Source organism: Arachis hypogaea, chromosome 16 (genome assembly GCF_003086295.3).
Source record: "Arachis hypogaea cultivar Tifrunner chromosome 16, arahy.Tifrunner.gnm2.J5K5, whole genome shotgun sequence".
NCBI lineage: Eukaryota > Viridiplantae > Streptophyta > Magnoliopsida > Fabales > Fabaceae > Arachis > Arachis hypogaea.
In genome coordinates, this window is record NC_092051.1 from 114,715,830 (window position 1) to 114,737,461 (window position 21,632).

Below are 21,632 nucleotides of genomic sequence, written 5' to 3' on the forward strand. Positions count from 1 at the left end.
GAAAACTTTCTCCTTCTTCTCTCTCTTCTTTTTCAAAACCTCCTAACTAACTCTCATCTCTTCTTAATTTTCGAAAATTTCCTCCTATTTCTCTCTTCTCTTTTCGAAAATACACAAACTAATTTTCAATTCTTTTTAAATTAATAACCTTAATTTTTGAAAATAATTAATAAATAGAATAAAAACAAAAAATTTTAATTCTTATTTACTTTTTCTATTTATACTTCTTCTCTTCTTATCTCTATTTTTTAACTCTTCTTCCCCTTCTTCCATCTTCACTTTTCTCGCTTATTCTATCTTCTTTCTTCACATCTCACTGGGAGTCTTCTATACTCAATCAGACATAGAAGCTCTCTTTCTTTCCATCTTTCTTCTTTTCTTGTTTATGACCAGGAACAGGGATAAAGAATCCCTTTTGACTCCTGATCCTGAACCTGAAAAGACTCTGAGAAGTCGTTTACAACAAGCTAAAGCACAACACTCCGGAAGAGACCTTTCAAAAAGTTTTGAACAAGAAAGAGAGGACATGCCGAACCTCAAGAGGAGCCAAGAAAGGTCCTTGGTGACTTCACCATGCCGACCTCTGACTTTTATGCAGAAGTATCTCTGTACCGGCTATTGGAGCTAACAATTTTGAGCTTAAGTCTCAGTTAGTCTCTCTTCTATAGCAGAACTGCAAATTTCATGGACTTCCAATGGAAGATCCACATTAGTTCTTAGCTGAGTTCTTATAGATCTGTGATACTATAAAGACTAATGGAGTTAATCCTGAAGTCTATAAGCTTATGCTCTTTCCCTTTGTAGTAAGAGACAGAGCTAAGCTATGGTTGGATGCCCAAACTAGAGAGAGTATTGACTCTTGGAAAAAGCTAGTTAATACTTTTTTGGCTAAGTTCTTTCCTCCTCAAAGGATGATCAAGATCAGAGTGGAAGTTCAAACCTTCAGACAAAGAGAAGGTGAAACCCTCTATGAAGCTTGGGAAAGATACAAGCAATTGATCAGAAGATGTCCTTCTGACATGCTCTCAGAATGGTCCATCATAGGCGTGTTCTATGATGGCTTGTCTGAGATATCCAAAATTTCATTGGATAGCTCTACAGGTGGATCCCTCCACTTGAAGAAAACGCCTGCAGAAGCAAGAGAGCTCATTGAGATGGTTGCAAACAACCAATTCATGTATACCTCTGAGAGGAACCTTGTAAACCATGAAATCCATCAGAAGAAAGGAATTCATAAAGTTGAGACTTTGAATGCCATCCTGGCTCAAAATAAGATCTTGACTCAACAAGTCAACATGATCTCCCAGCATCTGACTGGAATGCAAACTGCAGCTTGCAGTACTCAGGAAGCTTCTCCTGAAGAAGAAGCCTATGATCCTGATCAACCCACCATGGAGGAGGTGAATTACATGGGAGAACCCTATGAAAACACCTACAACCCTTCATGGAAGAATCATCCTAACCTCTCATGGAAGGATCAGAAACCTCGGCAAGGTTTCAATAACAATCAAGGTGGAAGGAGCCAGAATAGGTTCAACAACGGACCACCATTTCCATCTTCGCAAGGGAACATGAAAACCTCTAAGCAGAGTCTTTCTGACTTAGTTATTCTAGTTTCTAGCCTCTCTAAGACTACTCATAGTTTCATAAATGAAACAACGTCCTTCATTAGAAATTTGGAGGTACAAGTTGGTCAACTGAGCAAGAGGATCCCTGAGACTCCTCCTGACACTCTTCCTAGTAACACTGAGGTTAGTCCTAGGGAAGAGTGCAAGGCTATAACCATGGAGGTAGAGGCCGAAACTGAGGAGAATCAGGTGGCGATGAACGCCAGTGAAGAAGCCTTCACTGGGAATTCAACGCCCACAATGGTAGCAAGCCTGGCGTTAAACGCCAGTGAGGAACCCCTCACTGGGCGTTTAATGCCCATCCTAGCAGCAGAGCTGGCGTTGAACGCCAGCCAAGGAGCACTGGCTGGGTGTTCAACGCCCAATCACCCAGGCTTTCTTGCATTGAACGCCAGTGAAGAACCCCTCACTGGGCGTTTAACGCCCAACCATGCAACCATTATGGCACTGAACGCCAGTGAGGAACCCCTCACTGGGCGTTCAACGCCCACTCACCCAGGGAAGCTGGCATTGAACGCCAGTAAGGACATCCCTGCTGGGCGTCCAACGCCCAAAACACTAGAGGGACTGGCGTTTAACGCCAGTCAGGGTGGACAGCAAGGGCGTTCAACGCCCAATAAGCTAACAGAGCTAGCGTTGAATGCCAGTTAAAGAACACCCTTTGAGTGCCTAAACCCCACTCAAGAACCATTTGTCCTGGAACCAAAGAAAACCATAAAGACCATTGAGGTTCCTTTGAATGCACTTCTGCAGTGTATAACTTCTAATGACTACTCATCCTCGGATGAGGATGAAGACACTAGGGAAGAGCAAGTTGCACATTTTCTAGGAGCTCTAATGAAGCTAAATACCAAATTATTGGTACAAAGCCTCTGAAGGAAGAACCTCCACTGCTTACCAAAGAACTTCATGCTTTGGTTCAGCAAGTGCTACCTCAGAAGCTTCCAGATCCTGGACGCTTTCTGATTCCTTACACCATAGACACCATGACCTTTGAAAAGGTTCTGTGTGACCTAGGATCAAGCATCAACCTCATGCCACTCTCTGTAATGGAGAAGCTGGGAATTCTTGAGGTACAAGCTGCACACATCTCATTAGAGATGGCAGACAAGACAATGAAAAAGCCATATGACTTAGTGGAGGATGTCTTGGTTAAATTTGAAAACCACTACATCCCTGCAAACTTCATTGTCTTGGACATTGGAGAGGATGAGGATGACTGTGTCATTCTTGGAAGACCTTTCCTAGCCACTGCTAATGCTATTATTAATGTGGCTAATGGAGAAGTAACCCTACAATTAGGGGGGGTCACATCTTATTCAAGATGTCTCATCCTAATTCTCCCTCTAAAAGAGAGATAACTTTACAACACCTAGTGTGCCAACCCTCTCTTTCTGTGCAGAGCATTGTAGAGCCCCCAGACATCAATTCTAAGTTTGTGTTGGCAGCCATCAACAAGCTCTAAGCACAAAGGTACTAAGAAGAAAGTACCTAAAGGCTAGAGGGACAAGAAAGTCTCAACTGAAGGCCTCTCACCTGGCATGAGAGTTGTCTTCACTAAGAAGCCAGTCTTACCATATATAGTGAGTCGTGTCCTATCTTTAGAGCACGTAGAGCTCATTCATGAGAGGATAGGAAGAAGATTCACTGCAAGGAGCGAAAATCTGAGCCCATACTTACCTCCGTAAGGAGCTAAACGTCAAGCTAATGACGTTAAAGAAGCGCTTGTGGGAGGAAACCCAATCTTAATTAATTATTTATTTTCCTTTATTTCGTTTTATTTTTCTTTTCAGAGTTATGATCATGTGCATCAGACAGAACAGAGACAAAATTTCACAGCAGTGAAAATAGAAAACTCTGGATGGAGTGTTACAGTTGAACGCCAACCAGGGTATCCCTGCTGGGCGTTCAACGCTCATCCTGGGCAGCATTGCTGGCGTTGAACGCCAGCCATGGAGCATCCCCTGGGCATTCAAATGCCAGTGCAGAGAAGTAGGAAATCTGGATTCCCTAGCCTCTCAGGACCTGTGGGTCCCACAGCATCTTCACCTACCCTACCTACCCAACTTACTTTCACACTAATCTATACACACTTCCCTATAAACTCTAGCCCAATCACATCCATACCACTTTCTCAAACCATCATAACTACCACCTTGATAAATCCCGTTTTTAGGGTTTATCTTGTACGGATTTTGAGGGTTGTATCAATGATTCTTTCACACATATTCATAGAAAATGCATGATTTTGTGTCTCCTTCCTGATTTTGCTTCACGGATGAAAACATGCTTCTTTTACACTAAATATGTCACATTTAAATCCTCTCCTATTACCATTCGATGCCGTGATCTGTTAGTTAAGTGATTTCAGAAGTTATAGGGTAAGGATGGCTTAGAAGAGAGAAGGGAAGCATGCATGAATGGAAGGAGCATGAAAAATGGAGCTTTGGAGCTTGAGCAGCGACGCGCACGCGTACGTTCTGTGTACGCGTGGATGCGCGCTACTGGTTCGGCGCGAGGAAGCCAAAGCTGCAAGCCGGCGCATCTGCGTGGCTGAGCCAGAGCCTCATGGACGCGCACGCGTGCTTTACGCTTGCGCGTGGATCGTAAAAACCCCGAGGACGTGCACGCGTGCTGTACGCGTACGCGTCGGTGGTAGCACGTGATTTTTTAGTGAAAACGTGCTGAGTGATTTCATAGGAGCTGTGGGGCCCAATTGGAACTAATTCTGGCGCCAAAACCCATAAGAAGACCAAGGGATGAAAGGATTCTCATTCATTCACACATTTAGATATTTTTAGTTAGTTTTTGGAAGTTACATTTTGTAGAGAGAGAAATCTAGCTTCTCTCTAGGGTTTGCTTCTCAAATTGGAATTCTCTTGTATCCATTGGTGAGATCTATTGTCAATTCAATTCTACATTGCTTCAAGTTGTAGATCTAGATTCTCCTACTCTCAATTTAGTTCTTGTTGTTCAAGTTACTTATGGATCTTAGCTTTTGGATGTTGTTACTTCTATTTCCATTAATACATTGAGGTAATTTATGTTCTTAGTTTTCGATTGTTTAATTGTTGTTAATCTCTTGTAGTGGATATCTTTGATTTCAACTTTATTCTCAATTTTACAATGTCTTTCATCATTACTCTCCAAGTGTTTGAGAAAATGCCAACTTTAATTATGGAGTAGACTTTTCATAGTTGGCTTGGTGGTTGAGATATTGGAGACACTTGAATTGTCAATAGCATTTGTTGATTAACAATTGAAAATTGCTAATTCGTTTGCATGTCACTAAAGCTAGACTTCCCTAGGGTTAGACTAGGATTTGTGAACTCAAATTGATTACTTTCACTTGACTTTCCTCTTGTTAGTTGAGGTTAACTAGGTGAAGCAATGACTTATTGTAGTCATAATTGATGAAGATTATGATGATAGGAAGTCCAATTCTCACTCCTAGCCAAAGCTTTCATATAGCTTGATTTTCATTCACACTATTGGCTTGTTCCCTTCTTGCATAAAACTCAAAAACATCAATACAACTCCTAACCAATAATGCGCATCATTGGAGCACTCCTAGGGAGAACGACTCAGGAGTAACACTCTTGGTTATTGAATTTAGATTGTGGTGACACAATTTCTTTATTTGAGGAGGAATTGCGTGTTAGTCTAGACTATACTCACGATTGGACTTATTGATAAATTCTATACCGGAACAAAATCTCTCATCAAAATGGCACCGTTGCCGGGGAGTTGCACATGAGTGCCATGTTGTTGGTTAGTGTAGATATGTGAATATGTCATACTTGCATTTTGCTTGATTGTTTGTGTTACTTAGGATTACTCTTTGTTTAGTTCACTTTATTGTCATGAGCTCACTATCTCTTTCCTTGAATGACGCATTCTTTACCCGACCCGAGCTTAGCTAGATTTGATCCGGAAATAGAAAGAACTTTACTTCACATTAGACAAGCTCAGAGACGGTTGGCCTTTGGAGGTGGTGAAAAAGTTTTTGCCAATTCACCTACCATATCTGAAGTTGATTCCGAATCGTCATTTGAAGAAGGCACTATTTACTCTTCCATATATACTACTAATAACTCTTCTCTTGATCTAGGTATGGATACTATGGTTGCTCCAAGGCGAGTTACTCTCAAGGAAGCCGGTGCTCCGAATTTTGTTCTTCAACCTACTCACATTCGTCATCCGGACTTGAATGCTAATTTTGAGCTTAAAACCGCTTTGATCAATCTTCTTCCTAAGTACCAAGGACTTTCTGCTCAAGACCTTATTAGACACCTTAAGGACTTCCAAGGTGTATGTTCTACTACTAGGCGGGAAGGCTCTAGTGAAGTTGCGATTTAGTTGTATGCTTTTACTTTCTCTCTTGAAGGGAGAGCTAAGGAGTGGTTCTACTCTTTGCCAAGTGAGATTGTTAGTGATTGGGACTTGCTTCGAAGAAAATTCTTAGACAAATTCTTTCCCACGGCAGTGACCGATAAGTTGCGGAAAAAAATTTCATGCATTGTCCAAGGTGAATTGAAAACTCTATACGAGTATTGGGAGGGTTCCGAAAGCTTCTTGACTCATGTCCCAACTATATGATTGACACTCTAGTGTTGCTTAGCTATTTTTGCCAAGGAATGAAGCCACAAGACAAGATTCTCCTAGATGCTTCAAGCAATGGTTCCTTGACAAAATATAGAACGGCGGAAGAAGCGTGGCAATTGATAACTGATTTGGCCGAGTCCACCTTGTATGCTAGACAAAGGAGCAATCACCCTAGAACCGTTAATGAAGTTTCTTCTAGTGGTGAGACCACCACCCTTACCAAAACCTTGTGCGAGATGACAAGCATTCTAAAAGCAACTCCAAATAAATCAACAACCACCTCCATTCCATCAACAACAACCTCCCCCACCTCCTCAACACCAACAAAGTCAACAATTGGTCCCCAAAGAATATGCGGTATTTGTTCTTGCTACTCCCACTACACGGACGAATGTCCAAGTCTCCAAGAAGATAACACCTTGGCGGCTACCCATAATTTCTATCACCACCCTAGTCAAGGATACTATTCACAAGGAGGCAATTACAATCAAGGAAATAACAACTATAATCAAGATTGGAGAGATAATTCCAACCTAGGATAGAGGGACAATTATCAACAAGGAGGTAGGGACAATGGAGGAAACCAAAGATGAAGCAACAACAATTCACAAAACTGATACTCACAAAACCCTCCACATCAACAACTAAACCAAGGAAGAAACTACCAAACCTATCAACCGCCTCATCATAGGCAATCACCTCAACCCAACCAATCACAAGCCCCTCAAATCACCTATCATTTCCCTTCCTCCAATCAAGATGAGACACTCTGGTCCATACTCCAAAGACAAAAAGAAATCCAAAACACACTTACCTCTAGCCTTACCGGCCTTACTTCTACCCTCCAAGCCCTCATTTCTCGCATGGAACCACCTTCTACCCTCACTCCTCAAGCCTCAAGTTCTAGTGCCATACCCTCTCAACCTTTACCCAACCCCAAGGGCGGCATCAATGCCATCACCTTGAGGTCCGGAACTCAATTGAAAGAGAGGGGTCCAAAGGCACCTTGCCCAATGATAGTTACTCAAGATGAGGATGTGGTTGAGATAGAAGAAATTGAAGAGGAGGATGAAGCACATGAGGTAGTTGAAGAGGAAGTCCCTCAACCAAGGAGTGAAGTCTCTAGAGATGAGCAAGTCTTAGAGGAAGTCGCTCAACCAATCCCATTTCCTACATTGGCAAGAAAGACCAAGAAGCGTGTAGAACTTGACCCCAAAATGGTGGAGATGTTTAAGAAAGTTGAGGTAACTATCCCTCTCTTTGATACTATCCAACAAGTGCCTAAATATGCAAAGTTTCTTAAGGATTTGTGTATGAATAAAGATAGAATCCATGAGTTAGAAACTATTCCATTGGGGAGTTCTATTTCGGCTTTAATGGGAGTAATACCAGAAAAGTGTGGTGATCCGGGCCCTTGCCTAGTCTCTTGTACCATGGATGGAGTTCAATTCATTGATTGTATATGCGATATTGGTGCATGTGTTAGCATTATGCCTCTTTCTGTTTATCATATATTGAAGCTCCCACCGTTGAAGCGGTCAGCGGCTAGGTTTATCTTTGCGGACAAGAGCATAATAACTGTGACGGGTATTGCGGAAGATGTGTTAGTAAACATCAAAGGTTTGGTATTTCCGATTGATTTTCATATCCTTAAGATGCCACCTAGTGAATCCGAAAGGACATTATCTATCCTACTTGGGAGGCCATTTTTGAGGACCTCTAGGTTCAAATTGGATGTTTATTCAGGAACTTATTCTCTTGAGATTGACGGAAGAGTTATAAGCTTTAGTCTTGATGAAGCCATGAGACACCTGACAAACCCCAATTTGACGGTTTGTTTCGCATTGAATTTAGAGTATTTTGATAACCTTTGTCACATTTAGCCTAGGAATTAGCATGATTTTGTTATCTCTCCCATGTTTGTACTTAAGTGTAAAAACATGCTCTTTAAGCCTTATTTTGATGAATTCTAGTTCTTCTTTGATTCCATAAGATGCCTTGATGTGTTTGCTAGTAATTCCAGGATTGAAATAGGCTAGGCATGGATCAAAGGAAGCAAGGAAGGAAGCATACAAGTGGAGAGAAGCATAAAAAGTCAAAGAAGCAAAGTCAGCCATGCACGCGCACGCGCACAAGGCGCTCGCGCGCACATCACAGAATTAGCCAGGGACGCGCACGCGTACCGTGCGCGCACGCGTCGATGAGGGCACATGACCTCACTAATGCAACACGTGCCTGGCGATTTGAGAGGGTTTCTGAACCCATTTTTGGCGCCAAATTGCTAAGGGAGAGGAATAAAAGGATGAAGGATTAAGGGGAAGGCATAATAATCATAATTCCCAACCACTAATCACTTTTAGTTTAGAGTTTTAGAGAGAGAAGCTCTCACTTCTCTCTAGAATTAGAATTAGGATTAGGTTTAGTTCTTAGATCTAGATTTAGATTCATGTTCCTCTACTTCTACATCTCAATTCTTTGTTGCTATATTCAATCTTCTTCTATTCCTTTGTTGTAATTTCCTTTATGTTGTTCTTATACTTTGTTGTAGATCTAGTATTGTTCCTTCTACATTCTTCCAATTCAATAAGAGATAATTCATAATAAATGTGTCTTCTTTGCTTTTCTATTGTTGATCTCTTGTTTTTGTAAGTTGTAGATTCCTTTAATTCTTGCATTTAATAATGTTTACTTCTATTGCACTCTATGTGTTTGTTGAAATGCCTCTCTTAGTTTTAGTGTAGATTTTGTTCCTCTTGGCCTAGGTAGAGTAATTAGTGATACTTGAGTTATCTAATTCCTTTGTTGATTGATAATTGGAGAGATTGCTAATTGGTTTGGAGTGCACTAAAGCTAGTCTTTCCTTGGGAGTTGGCTAAGAATTGTGGCTCAAGTCAATTCATCCACTTGACTTTCCTTTAATTAGTAAGGGTTAACTAAGTGGTAGCAATGAACAATTTTCATCACAATGGAGAAGGATAATTAGGAAAGGACTTCTAGTTCTCACACCTTACCAAGAGCCTTTTATAGTTGTTAGTTTATTTTCATTGCCATTTACTTTTCATGCTTCTTATCCAAAACCCCAAAATCACTCATAACCAATAACAAGACACTTTATTGTAATTCCTAGGGAGAACGACCCGAGGTCCAATACTTCGGTTTATAAATTTTAGGGGTTTGTACTAGTGACAAACAACTTTTTGTATGAAAGGATTAGTGATTGGTTTAGAAGCTATACTTGCAACGAGAATTCATTTGTGAAATTCTAAACCGTCAAAAAATCCAATCATCAAAACACCGAGCGACTAGAGTGCAAACACTTCCGGTGAGGTTTCGATGCTCAATTCCTTGATTTCCGGCTTTCACGAGCGTTCTTCTTGCAAGTCTACTTGAACTTCATTTTGATATTCGAATTGGTAGGATTCATGAATCGTTATATGATCTTGACCCTACTTGTGCATGTATGACTTGGAGGATTGATTTTTAACCAAGTAGGTAAAACCATTTTTTGCATTTAGTTGCATCCATTTAGATAATTGCATATAGTTTATTTACATTGAATAAATGTTGATACCCTTTGTTTCTCTCTTGGCTTAAGCATGAGGACATGCTTGGTTTAAGTGTGGGGAGGTTGACAAACCCCAATTTGACGGTTTGCTTTGTATTGAATTTAGAGCATCTTGATAACCTTTTGTCACATTTAGCCTAGGAATTAGCATGATTTTGTTATCTCTCCCGTATTTGTGATTAAGTGTAAAAACATGCTTTTTAGGACTCAAAATAGCAAAATTTAATTCACCTTGATTCTATTAGATGCCTTGATATGTTTGTTAAGTGATTTAAGGTTTATGAGGCAAAGATTGGATTAAGGGAATGAAGAAAAAGCATGTAAAGTTGGAGAACTCATGAAGAAATGAAAGAACCAGAAAGCTGTCAAGCCGACCTCTTTGCACTTAAACGACCATAACTTGAGCTACAGAGGTCCAAATGATGTGGTTCCAGTTGGGTTGGAAAGCTAACATCCGGGGCTTCGAAACGATATAAGATTTGCCATAGTTGCATCGTGCATAGGGGCGCGCACGCGCACGGTACGCGGACGCGCCGATGGTGGCACATGACCCACTTAATGCAAACGTGGCCAGCGATTTTAGAAGCCTTGTGGGCCCAATCCAACTCATTTCTGATGCTATTTAAGCCAAGGATTGAAGGGGAATCAATATACTTTTCATACTTTAGAAGTTAGTTATCATTAGTTTAGTTTTTAGCTTAGTTTAGTAGTGAGAGTTAGTTTCTAGAGAGAGAAGCTCTCACTTCTCTCTAGAATTAGGATTAGGTTTAGTTCAATAACCTTAGATCTAGATTTTAATTCATGCTTTCATCTCCTTCTACCTTTCAATTCCTTGTTGTTACATTCATTCTTCTTCTATTCTTTTGTTGTAATTTCCTTTATGTTGTTCTTATGTTTTGTTGTAGATCTACTTTTGCTCCTTCTATTTTCTTTCAATTCAATTAGAGGTAATTCATAACAATTGTGTTCCTTTTGATTGTTGTTGTTAATTCATTGCCATAATTGTTGTTAGATTCTATTTTTGTTATCAATTTACTTTGCTTTTCTTTTATGCCTTCCAAGTGTTTGATGAAATGCTTGGTTGGATTTTAGTATAGATTTTGTTCCTCTTGGTTATGGTAGAGTAATTAGTGACGCTTGAGTTATCTAATATCTTTGTTGATTGATAATTAGAAGTTGCTAATTGATTTGGATACCACTAAAGCTAGTCTTTCCCTTGGGAGTTGGCTAGGACTTGTGGAATCAAGTTGATTCATCCACTTGACCTTCCTCCATTATTAGAGGTTAACTAAGTGGTAGCAATGGACAATTGTGGTCACTATCGAGGAGGATAACTAGGATAGGACTTCTACTTCTCACAACCTTGCCAAGTGCTTTTTAGTTGTTAGTTTATTTTCATTGTCATTTACATTTCATGTCTCTTATCCCAAAACCCCAAAATACAATCCATAACCAATAACAAGACACTTCATTGTAATTCCTAGGGAGAACGACCCGAGGTTTAAATACTTCGGTTTATAGAATTTAGGGGTTTGTTACTTGTGACAAACAAATTTTTGTATGAAAGGATTATTGTTGGTTTAGAAGCTATACTTTACAACGAGATTTCAATTGTGAAATTCTAAACCGTCTAAAATCCGTTCGTCAAAAATGGCGCCGTTGCCGGGGAATTGCAATGGTGTTATGTTATTGGTTATTGTATATATGTGAATATTGTGAATATGTTTGCCTTTTGCTTCTTTGTTAGTTCTTACTATTTTTTAGGATTTAATTTTCTTGCTTCTTATTTGATTTTATTTTTATTTTCTCTTGCTATCATGAATTCTCACTTTGGCTATGAGTGTGATTACAACTATGTTGTAGGTAATGGGGGCTACAATGAAGATGTGTATCAAGAATGGGATAACCAAAGGTGGGGAGAGCCACATGCACATGATCAATCTTCATGGCAACAACCTCCACCAATACACTATGAAGAAGAGCCATTCTTTGATGCATATCAATCTAATGGCTATGGTGAACTCCCTTGTGACTTTCAAGAACCACCACCATATGCCTATGAGCCATACCCTCAACATAACCCTCAACCATACTCAAAAGCCACTTTTCACCAACCACCTTCATATGACCCTCATCCATATCTACCATTACAACAACCGTATGAGCCATATGAACCACATATAGAGCCACCACCATCTCAACATCACTACTTCCAAGAGCCACCCCCTCCATGTTATTACCAAGATGAACCACCTCAATTGTATGAAAATTTTCAACCACAAATGTATGAAAATTTTCAACCACAAGATGAATACCACTTTCCACCACAACCTCCCATGGAAGAATATTCATGTCCATCAATCCAAGAGCCATATGATCCTAATCATATTATCCAAGAGGAACAAGAGTCAAGGGATCGTCTCAAGGAAGCATTGGATCAATTTCAAGCAACCATGGAGTGTGTTGTGCAACAAGTGGAAAGAGTGGAAATTATTGAACCACCACAACTCTACCAAGAAGAACCACCTTCCTACTATGAACCCTTCCCCCAAATTGATGAACCCTTCCATCCACCCCAACCTCCAATGGATGACATCCTTGATGTTCTTGTTCAAGGACAAGAGGAAATGAAAAGGGATGTGCAACAATTCACGGCCGCCTTGGATGAGGTGGTAAACCGGTTAGCATCCCAATGCTTGAACTCTCAAGGAACTCCCATGGCTACATGTGGGGAATCAAATGAAGAGCATAACATAAAAGAGAGATTGGTGGAGAATGAGGGAAGTTGCTTTGTATTGGAATAATTGGAGGAAGCTATGATTATTGAAGAAAGGGAAGAATTGGTTGAAGACTTAGGAGATGCGGAGCCTCCATGGGAATCTAGAATTGAAGAAAACCCCTCCAAGATGATTGAAATTGATGCTAGGAAGGAAAGTGCACACCTTCCAAGACATGTTCCATATGAAGATTTGGATGGGATAGAGCAAGAAGTGAGTTCCCTTGGTGATGAAGATCAAGCATCAAACCTTAGTGGTGAAGAATCCTTTGAGCATGAAGAACCTTCTCCCAACAAGATGGAAAGCAATGTGGAGGTAAATTTTTCTTACCCTCCCATTTATGACTTGAGTAGGAGAAAAGGTTTATATAAAATTGTTGAACAAAGGATTATAATTGAGAAGTCTTGTGAAGAGGTGGAAATCCTTAGAAAAAGGAGGATGGGAATTGAATACGCTTTATCAAAACTCTTGGAGTTGTCTTTGCCTAGGTTGCCATCTACTCCTTCATTTGAGTGGGTAAAATTTATTTCTATTAGCTTTATTATCCCACTTGAATATGGTTTGCTTGAAACGGATGGCCAACTTAGGGAGCTTTGTGGGATGAAGCGTAAACGAAAAAGGTTTTGTGGTTGGCGTTGCAAATCAAGGCTCATTATGGTTGATGCATCAAACATGAGATATAAAGGTTGGAGTAGTGCTCAAATAGATGGGTCTAGGAGGATTGTTGGCCACTATATAGAGAATTCACCTTCCTCATGGCAACAACCTCCACCAATGCACTATGAAGAAGAGCCATTCTATGATGCATACCAATCCAATGGCTATGGTGACTCACCTTGTGATTTTCAAGAACCCCCACCATATGCCTATGATCCATACCCTCAACATGAACCTCAACCATTCTCACAAGCCTTTCATCACCAAGCACCACCCTATGATCCATATCCATCATATAACCAATCATCCATACCATATTTTTATGGCCATTATGAGCAAGAACCTCTAGAATCACCACAACCATATCAAGATTACTCCCAAGAACCACCTCAATACTCATCATCACCATACCTTTACCAAGAAGAACCACCTTCCTACCATGAACCCTCCCTCCAAAATAATGAACCTTCCTATTCACCCCAAGCCCCAATAGACGATCCTCTCACTTTGTTACTCCAAGGACAAGAAGCCATGAAGCGGGATACACTTGAGTTTGTGACCAATTTGACCAAGGTGGTGCACACTTTAGCCCACCAATGCTTGAATACTCAAGGTACTTCCGTGACCACATGTGAAAAGTCAAAAGAAGAGCAAAGTATGAAGGTGAAATTGGAAAATTCGGTGGAGAAAGAGGAGTCAAATTTTGTATTGGAGCAACTAGAGGAACCTATAATCATTGAAGAAAAGGAAGAAGTGGTTGAAGATTTAGGAGATGTTGAAAGTCCAAGGGAATGTAGTCTCATGGAGCACTCTTCCAAGGAGCTTGATATTGAAGTTGAAGAAGGTGCGCAACCTCCAAGGCATATCATCGTTGGAGACTTGGAAGAGGCTTATCAAGAGATGGATTCAATCATGGATGAATTTCTCTCTACAATGGAATCCTCTCCCATTGGACATGGAGTTGAAAGTATAAAAGAGTGTGCACAACCTCCCATACCCTTGGTGAGCAATGAGAAAGAGAGCTACCAAGAGGAAAACGTTGGCATGGTGTATATTGAAATTGAAGAATATGAAGAGGTTGATCAAGAGATGACCTCGTTCATCAATGAATTTCTATCCAAAATTGAATCGCCTCTCATTAAACAAGATGAAGTTCTTGAAGATAACACCAAGCCACGTAACAAAGAGGATGAGGTTGAAAGTGAAGAGAATTGTGAAGAGGTGGAAACAACTAAAGAAGAGCACAAGGAAGTAGACCTTGCATTGTCTAAGTGTGGGGAGGTCGCCCTTCCCGAGTCACCATCCAACACAACATTCAAGTGGGTAAAATTCTTATCCATAAGCTTCACTTTCTCGCTTGAATATGGTTTGATTGAAACGGATGGACAACTTAGAGCTCTTTGTGGAATTAAAAGCAAGAATAAGTTGTGTAGTGGTTGCAAGTTAGGAATTAGGCTCATTAAGGTCAAAGTTTCAAGGCATAGGAACGATGATTGGAAGAATATCACATTGCATGGGTCTCAACAGAAGGTTTGGTATGTTAAAGAGAATTCTATATGTCAACCGCCCGGAAAGAAAAAGTATGAAGATCAAATCGAAGATGGGTGTGAAGATAAGATATGGGATCCCGGTTCGCTATATGAAAACCAACTATGGGGACTCATATCTTGGGTAGAACTGTGCCCGAGCTTGATGAATATGGTTGGAAATTCTGTCAACCAATTGAGAAGCAAGGATTCTTAGAGATTCAAGGATGAGTACAAACATAAGCCACCATGACAATAAGCTTCTCAAAATGTCCAACTTAAGGACTTAAACTAAAAGTCCTAGGTGGGAGACACCTCACCATGGTAAACTCCTTCCACTCTTTTAAATTTACTTAATAAGTGATTTGAGTTACCATTGTAGGTAGATGTTTCATACAAATTTGTTTGTACAACTTAATTGTTAGCTTAGTCACATGCATGTTGTGTTTAGTAGTAGATGAATAATATCAAAAATTGTATTTTTGTGAATTGTATGATGGTTGAGTGAATAAGAGTTGTGAACACTAAGGGGAGCACCCAGCAAGTTTTTTTTTTCTGAAAAAAAAAAAAGAGAAGAGAGAGAGGGCGTGGACGCGCGCGCACAACGTACGCGTACGCGTCCCGGTGCGGATGCACCACGAGCCACACTCCCGAGAGTTGGGCCTCTCGTGGGCAAACATTGTGCCTTGAGCCCAACCTGACCCACGCGGACGCGCACTACGTGCGGGCGCGCCGACTATTAGAACATGGAAGTTCGCGCGGACGCGCACCTGCCGCGTCCGTGCCGATTTGCTGCTGCAAATGATTGAGCCAAACCCCAGAGAGTTAAGCCATTTCTGGGCTAGCTTTAGGCCCCAGGCCCAACCCGATCTGCGCGAGCGCATGCATTGCGCCAGCGCGCCATTTCACAATTCGCCAATGTACGCGGACGCGCATCTACCGCGCGCGCGTCTCTGCGTGTGGCCACCAATCTAGGCCACGAACCCGAGAGTCGGGCGTGCCTCAAGCCCATTCTAAGCCTCAGGCCCAATCTCACGTACGCGTGCGCGCACCGTACGCGCACGCGCCCCTGCCTAATATGCCACCCCATGTTAGCGCGCACTGCACGCTCACGCATGCATCTCCCTTTTCCCCAATGCGCGCGAACGCGTACATGCCGCGTGCGCGCAGATTTGGTGCGCGACTCCCAGGCCAGTCTCCAGAAAGTTAGGCCTGAGTTGGGCCAACTCTAAGCCCCTAGCCCAACTCCATGCACGCGTGCGCGCACGGTAAGCGCACGCGTCCTTTCCTATTTTGCTCACCCCCGCTTAAGCGCGTTGTACGCGCACGCGTAGGGCCCACGTTCTCTCAATGGACGCGAACGCGCACGGCGCGCGCACGCGCGGATTCGAATTTTCACTTACCCCAAAGACGCGAGCCCTAGCGCATTCGCGCACCCCAACTCTCTCTTCTTCTACCGGTGCCCTCCCCACCATTCTTCACCTTCTTCTTCTCCTGACCGGCTGTCCTCCGGCGAGCGCTCCGTCTCCGTCGCCGCCGCCGCCATAGCCTCGCCCTCCCCCTCTTCTTTCCCCCCTTCTCTCTTACTTCTCTTACTCCTCTCTGTCTCCGTTCCTCTCCACCTCTGTGCTCACCGCCGATCCCGCCCATCACCGCCGGCGACAATCACCGGCAACCCCCCTCTCTTTCTCCATCAACACTCTCCTCTTCACTCTCTCCATCTCTCAGCTCCCCTGCTCTACCTTCACTCTGCCCTCAGTTTCTCAAACCACCGCGCCAGCCGTCTTCACCGCCACCGTTCGCGGCGGTGCCAGTTCCTGTCTCTGCTGCCCCTACCCTATCGTCGTCCCCCTTTCCATTCTCAGTTTTTCCCGGCTCCCAGGTTCCTGCTCCATTTCTGTTATTTCTTTTTCGGTTTTTCCTTTTATTTGTTCACTTACGTTAGTTCCTGGAATTGCATGTTAGTTAGCTAAATTCAAATTTTGTATGTTAGGTTAGATAGATATAATTGCTGTTAGGTAGCTAGGGCTGGATAGAGGATTCTAGGCCTGATAATTGCTCCGTATGTGCATATCTGCTGCTTGCTTCCTTGGGTTCGGTATGTTGGTTTTGGGTTGATATTCCATGCAATATGTGTTGCCAGATAATATCTGTTTGCTGCTGTGCGTGATTGATGTTATTTTTTTGTGCTAAGTGTGCTATCTTGCTATCCGGGAACGTCCAATTTTAAGCCGGAATGCTGCCCGATTTTCAAGAAAATTAGTTTCATTTTGATCTTTATTTCAGTTTTGGGCAAATTTCTGTTTCCCTTTTTGACTTCCCGGATTTGCACAATCATTGTGAACATGAACCGCAACTTCTCGTTCGATTGAGCCTATATATCATCATATCACTGATCCACTTTTCTCACTTACTAATTTCTTTAACCGTTTTACTTCCACTCACCTTTAACCCTCTTTAACAATTCTTTCAAAAATATGATGATATTATTGCCTTTTGAATATGAAATGTTGCCTTTAATGAAGATTACAGTCTTGGTTCATTCACTTATGTTTACTTGTTCACTTTTACATATTCAGTGCAACATCATGATTGCTCTTTGATAATTGTATCCTGAACATGCCTTCTTTGTTACATGCTAAATGTTTTATATATTCTATTATATTTTTCAGGATGTCGGATAGAGGAAAAGCTATAGCCTCGGCTTCCAAAAAAAGGAAGCGTTCCAAGACCTCTACACCCCCACCATCTGCTAACTATGCGAGGAATCCGCTGAATGAGGAGGAGAAAGAAAATCAGTTACTCCCGTCCACTGATCCAACCAAATTTCCAAATCTCTACTGCGAGCTACGCCTTTCCCGTTATACAAAGAAGAATCTGAATATTGAGAAGAAGCTGAATCTTCCCAATGATGTGAGGCGTGCCATAAACGCCCGTATTTCTGAGCTGGGCTTGGATTTCGTCGATAGGGACTTGGGACGGATTAACATCTCGTGGGTCAAGGAATTTTACTGCAATTTCTTTCGACCGGGCTTGGATTCGGTATTCTTGAGGGGTAGAGAGATTATGATCACTGAGGATGCCTTGAGGGATGCACTGCTCTACAGAGTCGGTACTCCTGAGACTTGTGCCTACCAGCAAGCAGAGGTAGCTCTCCTCTCCATGACTTTCGACTATGAGGCACTTAGGCGCGTGATTGCTACACCAGATGCTTCTTGGGTAATGGATTCGAGCAACACAAAGCCCAAGGGCATGCTATTTGCACATCTGACTAGGGAGGCTAGGACTTGGCAACAAATATTTGCCCACTATGTCTTCCCTACCACTCACTTTTCAGAGATTCCGATGGATATGCTAGTCCTGATTGGGTGTGTCATGGAGGGGAAGGAAGTATATTTTCCCCGACTGATTAGGCATAGCATGTGGAGAGCTCATATTCGCGGCTTATTACCGTTTCCCACACTGGTTACTAGCTTAGCTGAGCTAGCTGATGTCCCGTGGGAGGACAATGACGTGACACCACCACCTCCAGATGACGACGACAAGGAAGTTACTATTCCCTGGGGTGTGTGGGTGCACGAGAGGCCCCCGACCAGCCGCCGTTCTCGAGCTAGAGCGGCAGTCGAGGCAGCTATACCATCTCCTTCGACAGCAGCCCCACCTCCTTCAGCACCTGAGCCCACTTACCTACTGGTTCAGCGTCTGTTTCGGTTCTTGGAGCGCGAGAGGCTTCATGTCAGACGCCGACTGGATCGGATGGATCAGGCCCTCATCTCCCTTGGCGCTAAGTTACCTCCGCTTCCAGACTCTCCGACCTCCGATGAGCAGGATCATAAGGAGGAGGACGCGGAGGCACCGGTTCAGCAGGATGCCCCTGACACTACAGAGCCGCCACAGACTCAGGTGGAGCCGGTCCCACAGCCACAGCCACAATCAGAGCCAGAGCCTATCGTTGTACCTCCCACTGATCCTCCAGTTTAGCATCGAGGACGATGCTTGGTTTTAAGTGTGGGGAGGGCACCGGTAGCATTATTTGGGAACCGGTGAACTTTTCGGCCTAGTTATCTCATTTTGCACATCTTTGTATATATTTTGATGCATTTCTAGTTTGCTTTGGATATTTTTATTGCTTATTTTGGATTTTAGATATTTTGATGCTTTTGGATATTTTTAGATGTTTTGGATGATAGATTCCGTACTTTTAGTTGGATTCTTCTTTATACATCTTGTTTATCTTTGTTTTTAGTTTGTAGTTGTGATTAGAAATCATACTTTGGACTGCAAATATTTAGTCACCCTTTTTGCATAATATATTGGTTCTAAGTGAAAAAGGAAAGGGTGAACTAAGAAAATTTTTGAACTTTTCAATCACAACAATGCTTAGTCAAACATTGAGATTTTTCAAGAAGTTTAAATATAGGGCATTAACCCAATTAATTGAAAGAGAATTTTTGAAACTTGCTTGAATTTCATACCTTGTGAAGCATGTATTGAATTGAGAACACAAGCTTGTGAGACTTGAGCCTATTGATGTGGTTACATTTTATAACCACTTATTTTCCGTTCTTGTGTGAAATTGTTCTCTTTCCATGATTGTGATCCTTGATTTGCTTGATTCTATATATCCGTTTATTTCTTGTGTTTGTGCATTTATATGATTGAGGCCATTCTTTCATTAGCCACTTACCCAAATAGCCAACCTTTTACTCTCCATTGTTAGCCAATTTTGAGCCTATGCTTAACCAACTTATTCTTATTTTAGCACATTACAAGCCTAAGGCGAAAAACCAATGAAAAGTCCTTGTTTGGATCTTTGATTGACCTAGGCTAGTGAGAGTATTTTACTATTTAAAGTTGGTGAGGCTTGGGAACATTAGATGGGATAAAAAGGGCAGTACATTTTTATGTTTAGGAATTGGGCACATATTCATGTATTGATTAAATGTAGAGACCTTATGCATTAATGTTCTTGTATCTAGTTTGAAAGAAGAAAAAGAAAAAAAATATATATGAAGAAAAGAAAAAAAAATGATGAAAAGAAAAGAAAAATGAAAAAAAAATGATGATGATGAAAAAGAAAAAAAAATAATACAATAAAGAAGGGACAGAATATCCCAAAGTGAAGTCAATAAAAAGGGGATCAATGCATAAGTATTATGAATCAAATAAGAATGCATGAGTATGTAAGAAAAAAAGTGAAGAATGGGTAGTTAGAATAGCTTGCATTTGTATAGGTCATTAAACAGGTTAGGTGGGAAAGTCTATGCTAATCAAAGACTCAAATCCTAGTCCACTTGACCATAAATGATCCTACCTTGACCCTAACCCCATTACAACCTAAATGAAAGACCTCATGATGAATGTATGCATGCATTGAATAAATGTTGATTGTTAGAAGAAAATCAAATTTTGGAAAACATGATTAGAAGAGAATTGAGTGAATTAACCCTTAAACACTTGAGTGAATAGAGCGGATACACATCCGGTGAGGGTTCAAAAGTTCAATCACATGTGTTCACCCATATTATCTATATTCTTGCAAGTTTGAACTCTTTTTGACAATTCAATACAATTGTGGTTTGGACTTAGTCCTTATTGCCTAGCTCTTGTGCTTACACATGCTCTCTTGAGAATTGATTTGTTTGAACTAAGCATTTCCAGTTGCTTTAGATAATTGCATTTAGATAGGACTCATAGTTTAGTTGCATTCAATAAATGTCATAACCCTTAGTTCCTTCTTATTTTAGCATGAGGACATGCTAAGGCTTAAGTGTGGGGAGGTTGACAAACCCCAATTTGACGGTTTGTTTCGCATTGAATTTAGAGTATTTTGATAACCTTTGTCACATTTAGCCTAGGAATTAGCATGATTTTGTTATCTCTCCCATGTTTGTGCTTAAGTGTAAAAACATGCTCTTTAAGCCTTATTTTGATGAATTCTAGTTCTTCTTTGATTCCATAAGATGCCTTGATGTGTTTGCTAGTAATTCCAGGATTGAAATAGGCTAGGCATGGATCAAAGGAAGCAAGGAAGGAAGCATACAAGTGGAGAGAAGCATAAAAAGTCAAAGAAGCAAATTCAGCCATGCACGCGCACGCACACATCGCAGAATTAGCCAGGGACGCGCACGCGTACCGTGCGCGCACGCGTCGATGAGGGCACATGACCTCACTAATGCAACACGTGCCTGGCGATTTGAGAGGGTTTCTGAACCCATTTTTGGCGCCAAATTGCTAAGGGAGAGGAATAAAAGGATGAAGGATTAAGGGGAAGGCATAATAATCATAATTCCCAACCACTAATCACTTTTAGTTTAGAGTTTTAGAGAGAGAAGCTCTCACTTCTCTCTAGAATTAGAATTAGGATTAGGTTTAGTTCTTAGATCTAGATTTAGATTCATGTTCCTCTACTTCTACATCTCAATTCTTTGTTGCTATATTCAATCTTCTTCTATTCCTTTGTTGTAATTTCCTTTATGTTGTTCTTATACTTTGTTGTAGATCTAGTGTTGTTCCTTCTACATTCTTCCAATTCAATAAGAGATAATTCATAATAAATGTGTCTTCTTTGCTTTTCTATGTTGATCTCTTGTTTTTGTAAGTTGTAGATTCCTTTAATTCTTGCATTTAATAATGTTTACTTCTATTGCACTCTATGTGTTTGTTGAAATGCCTCTCTTAGTTTTAGTGTAGATTTTGTTCCTCTTGGCCTAGGTAGAGTAATTAGTGACACTTGAGTTATCTAATTCCTTTGTTGATTGATAATTGGAGAGATTGCTAATTGGTTTGGAGTGCACTAAAGCTAGTCTTTCCTTGGGAGTTGGCTAAGACTTGTGGCTCAAGTCAATTCATCCACTTGACTTTCCTTTAATTA

General features: G+C 41.3%; 1 non-coding gene across 1 annotated transcript; it reads right to left on the reverse strand.

Annotated features, from left to right (window-relative positions):
* Positions 1-917: 917 nt before the first annotated feature.
* LOC112762039 (small nucleolar RNA R71) lies at positions 918-1,021 on the reverse strand. Its single transcript, XR_003182400.1, has one exon. It is a non-coding gene; the product is annotated as a small nucleolar RNA R71 (small nucleolar RNA).
* Positions 1,022-21,632: the final 20,611 nt, after the last annotated feature.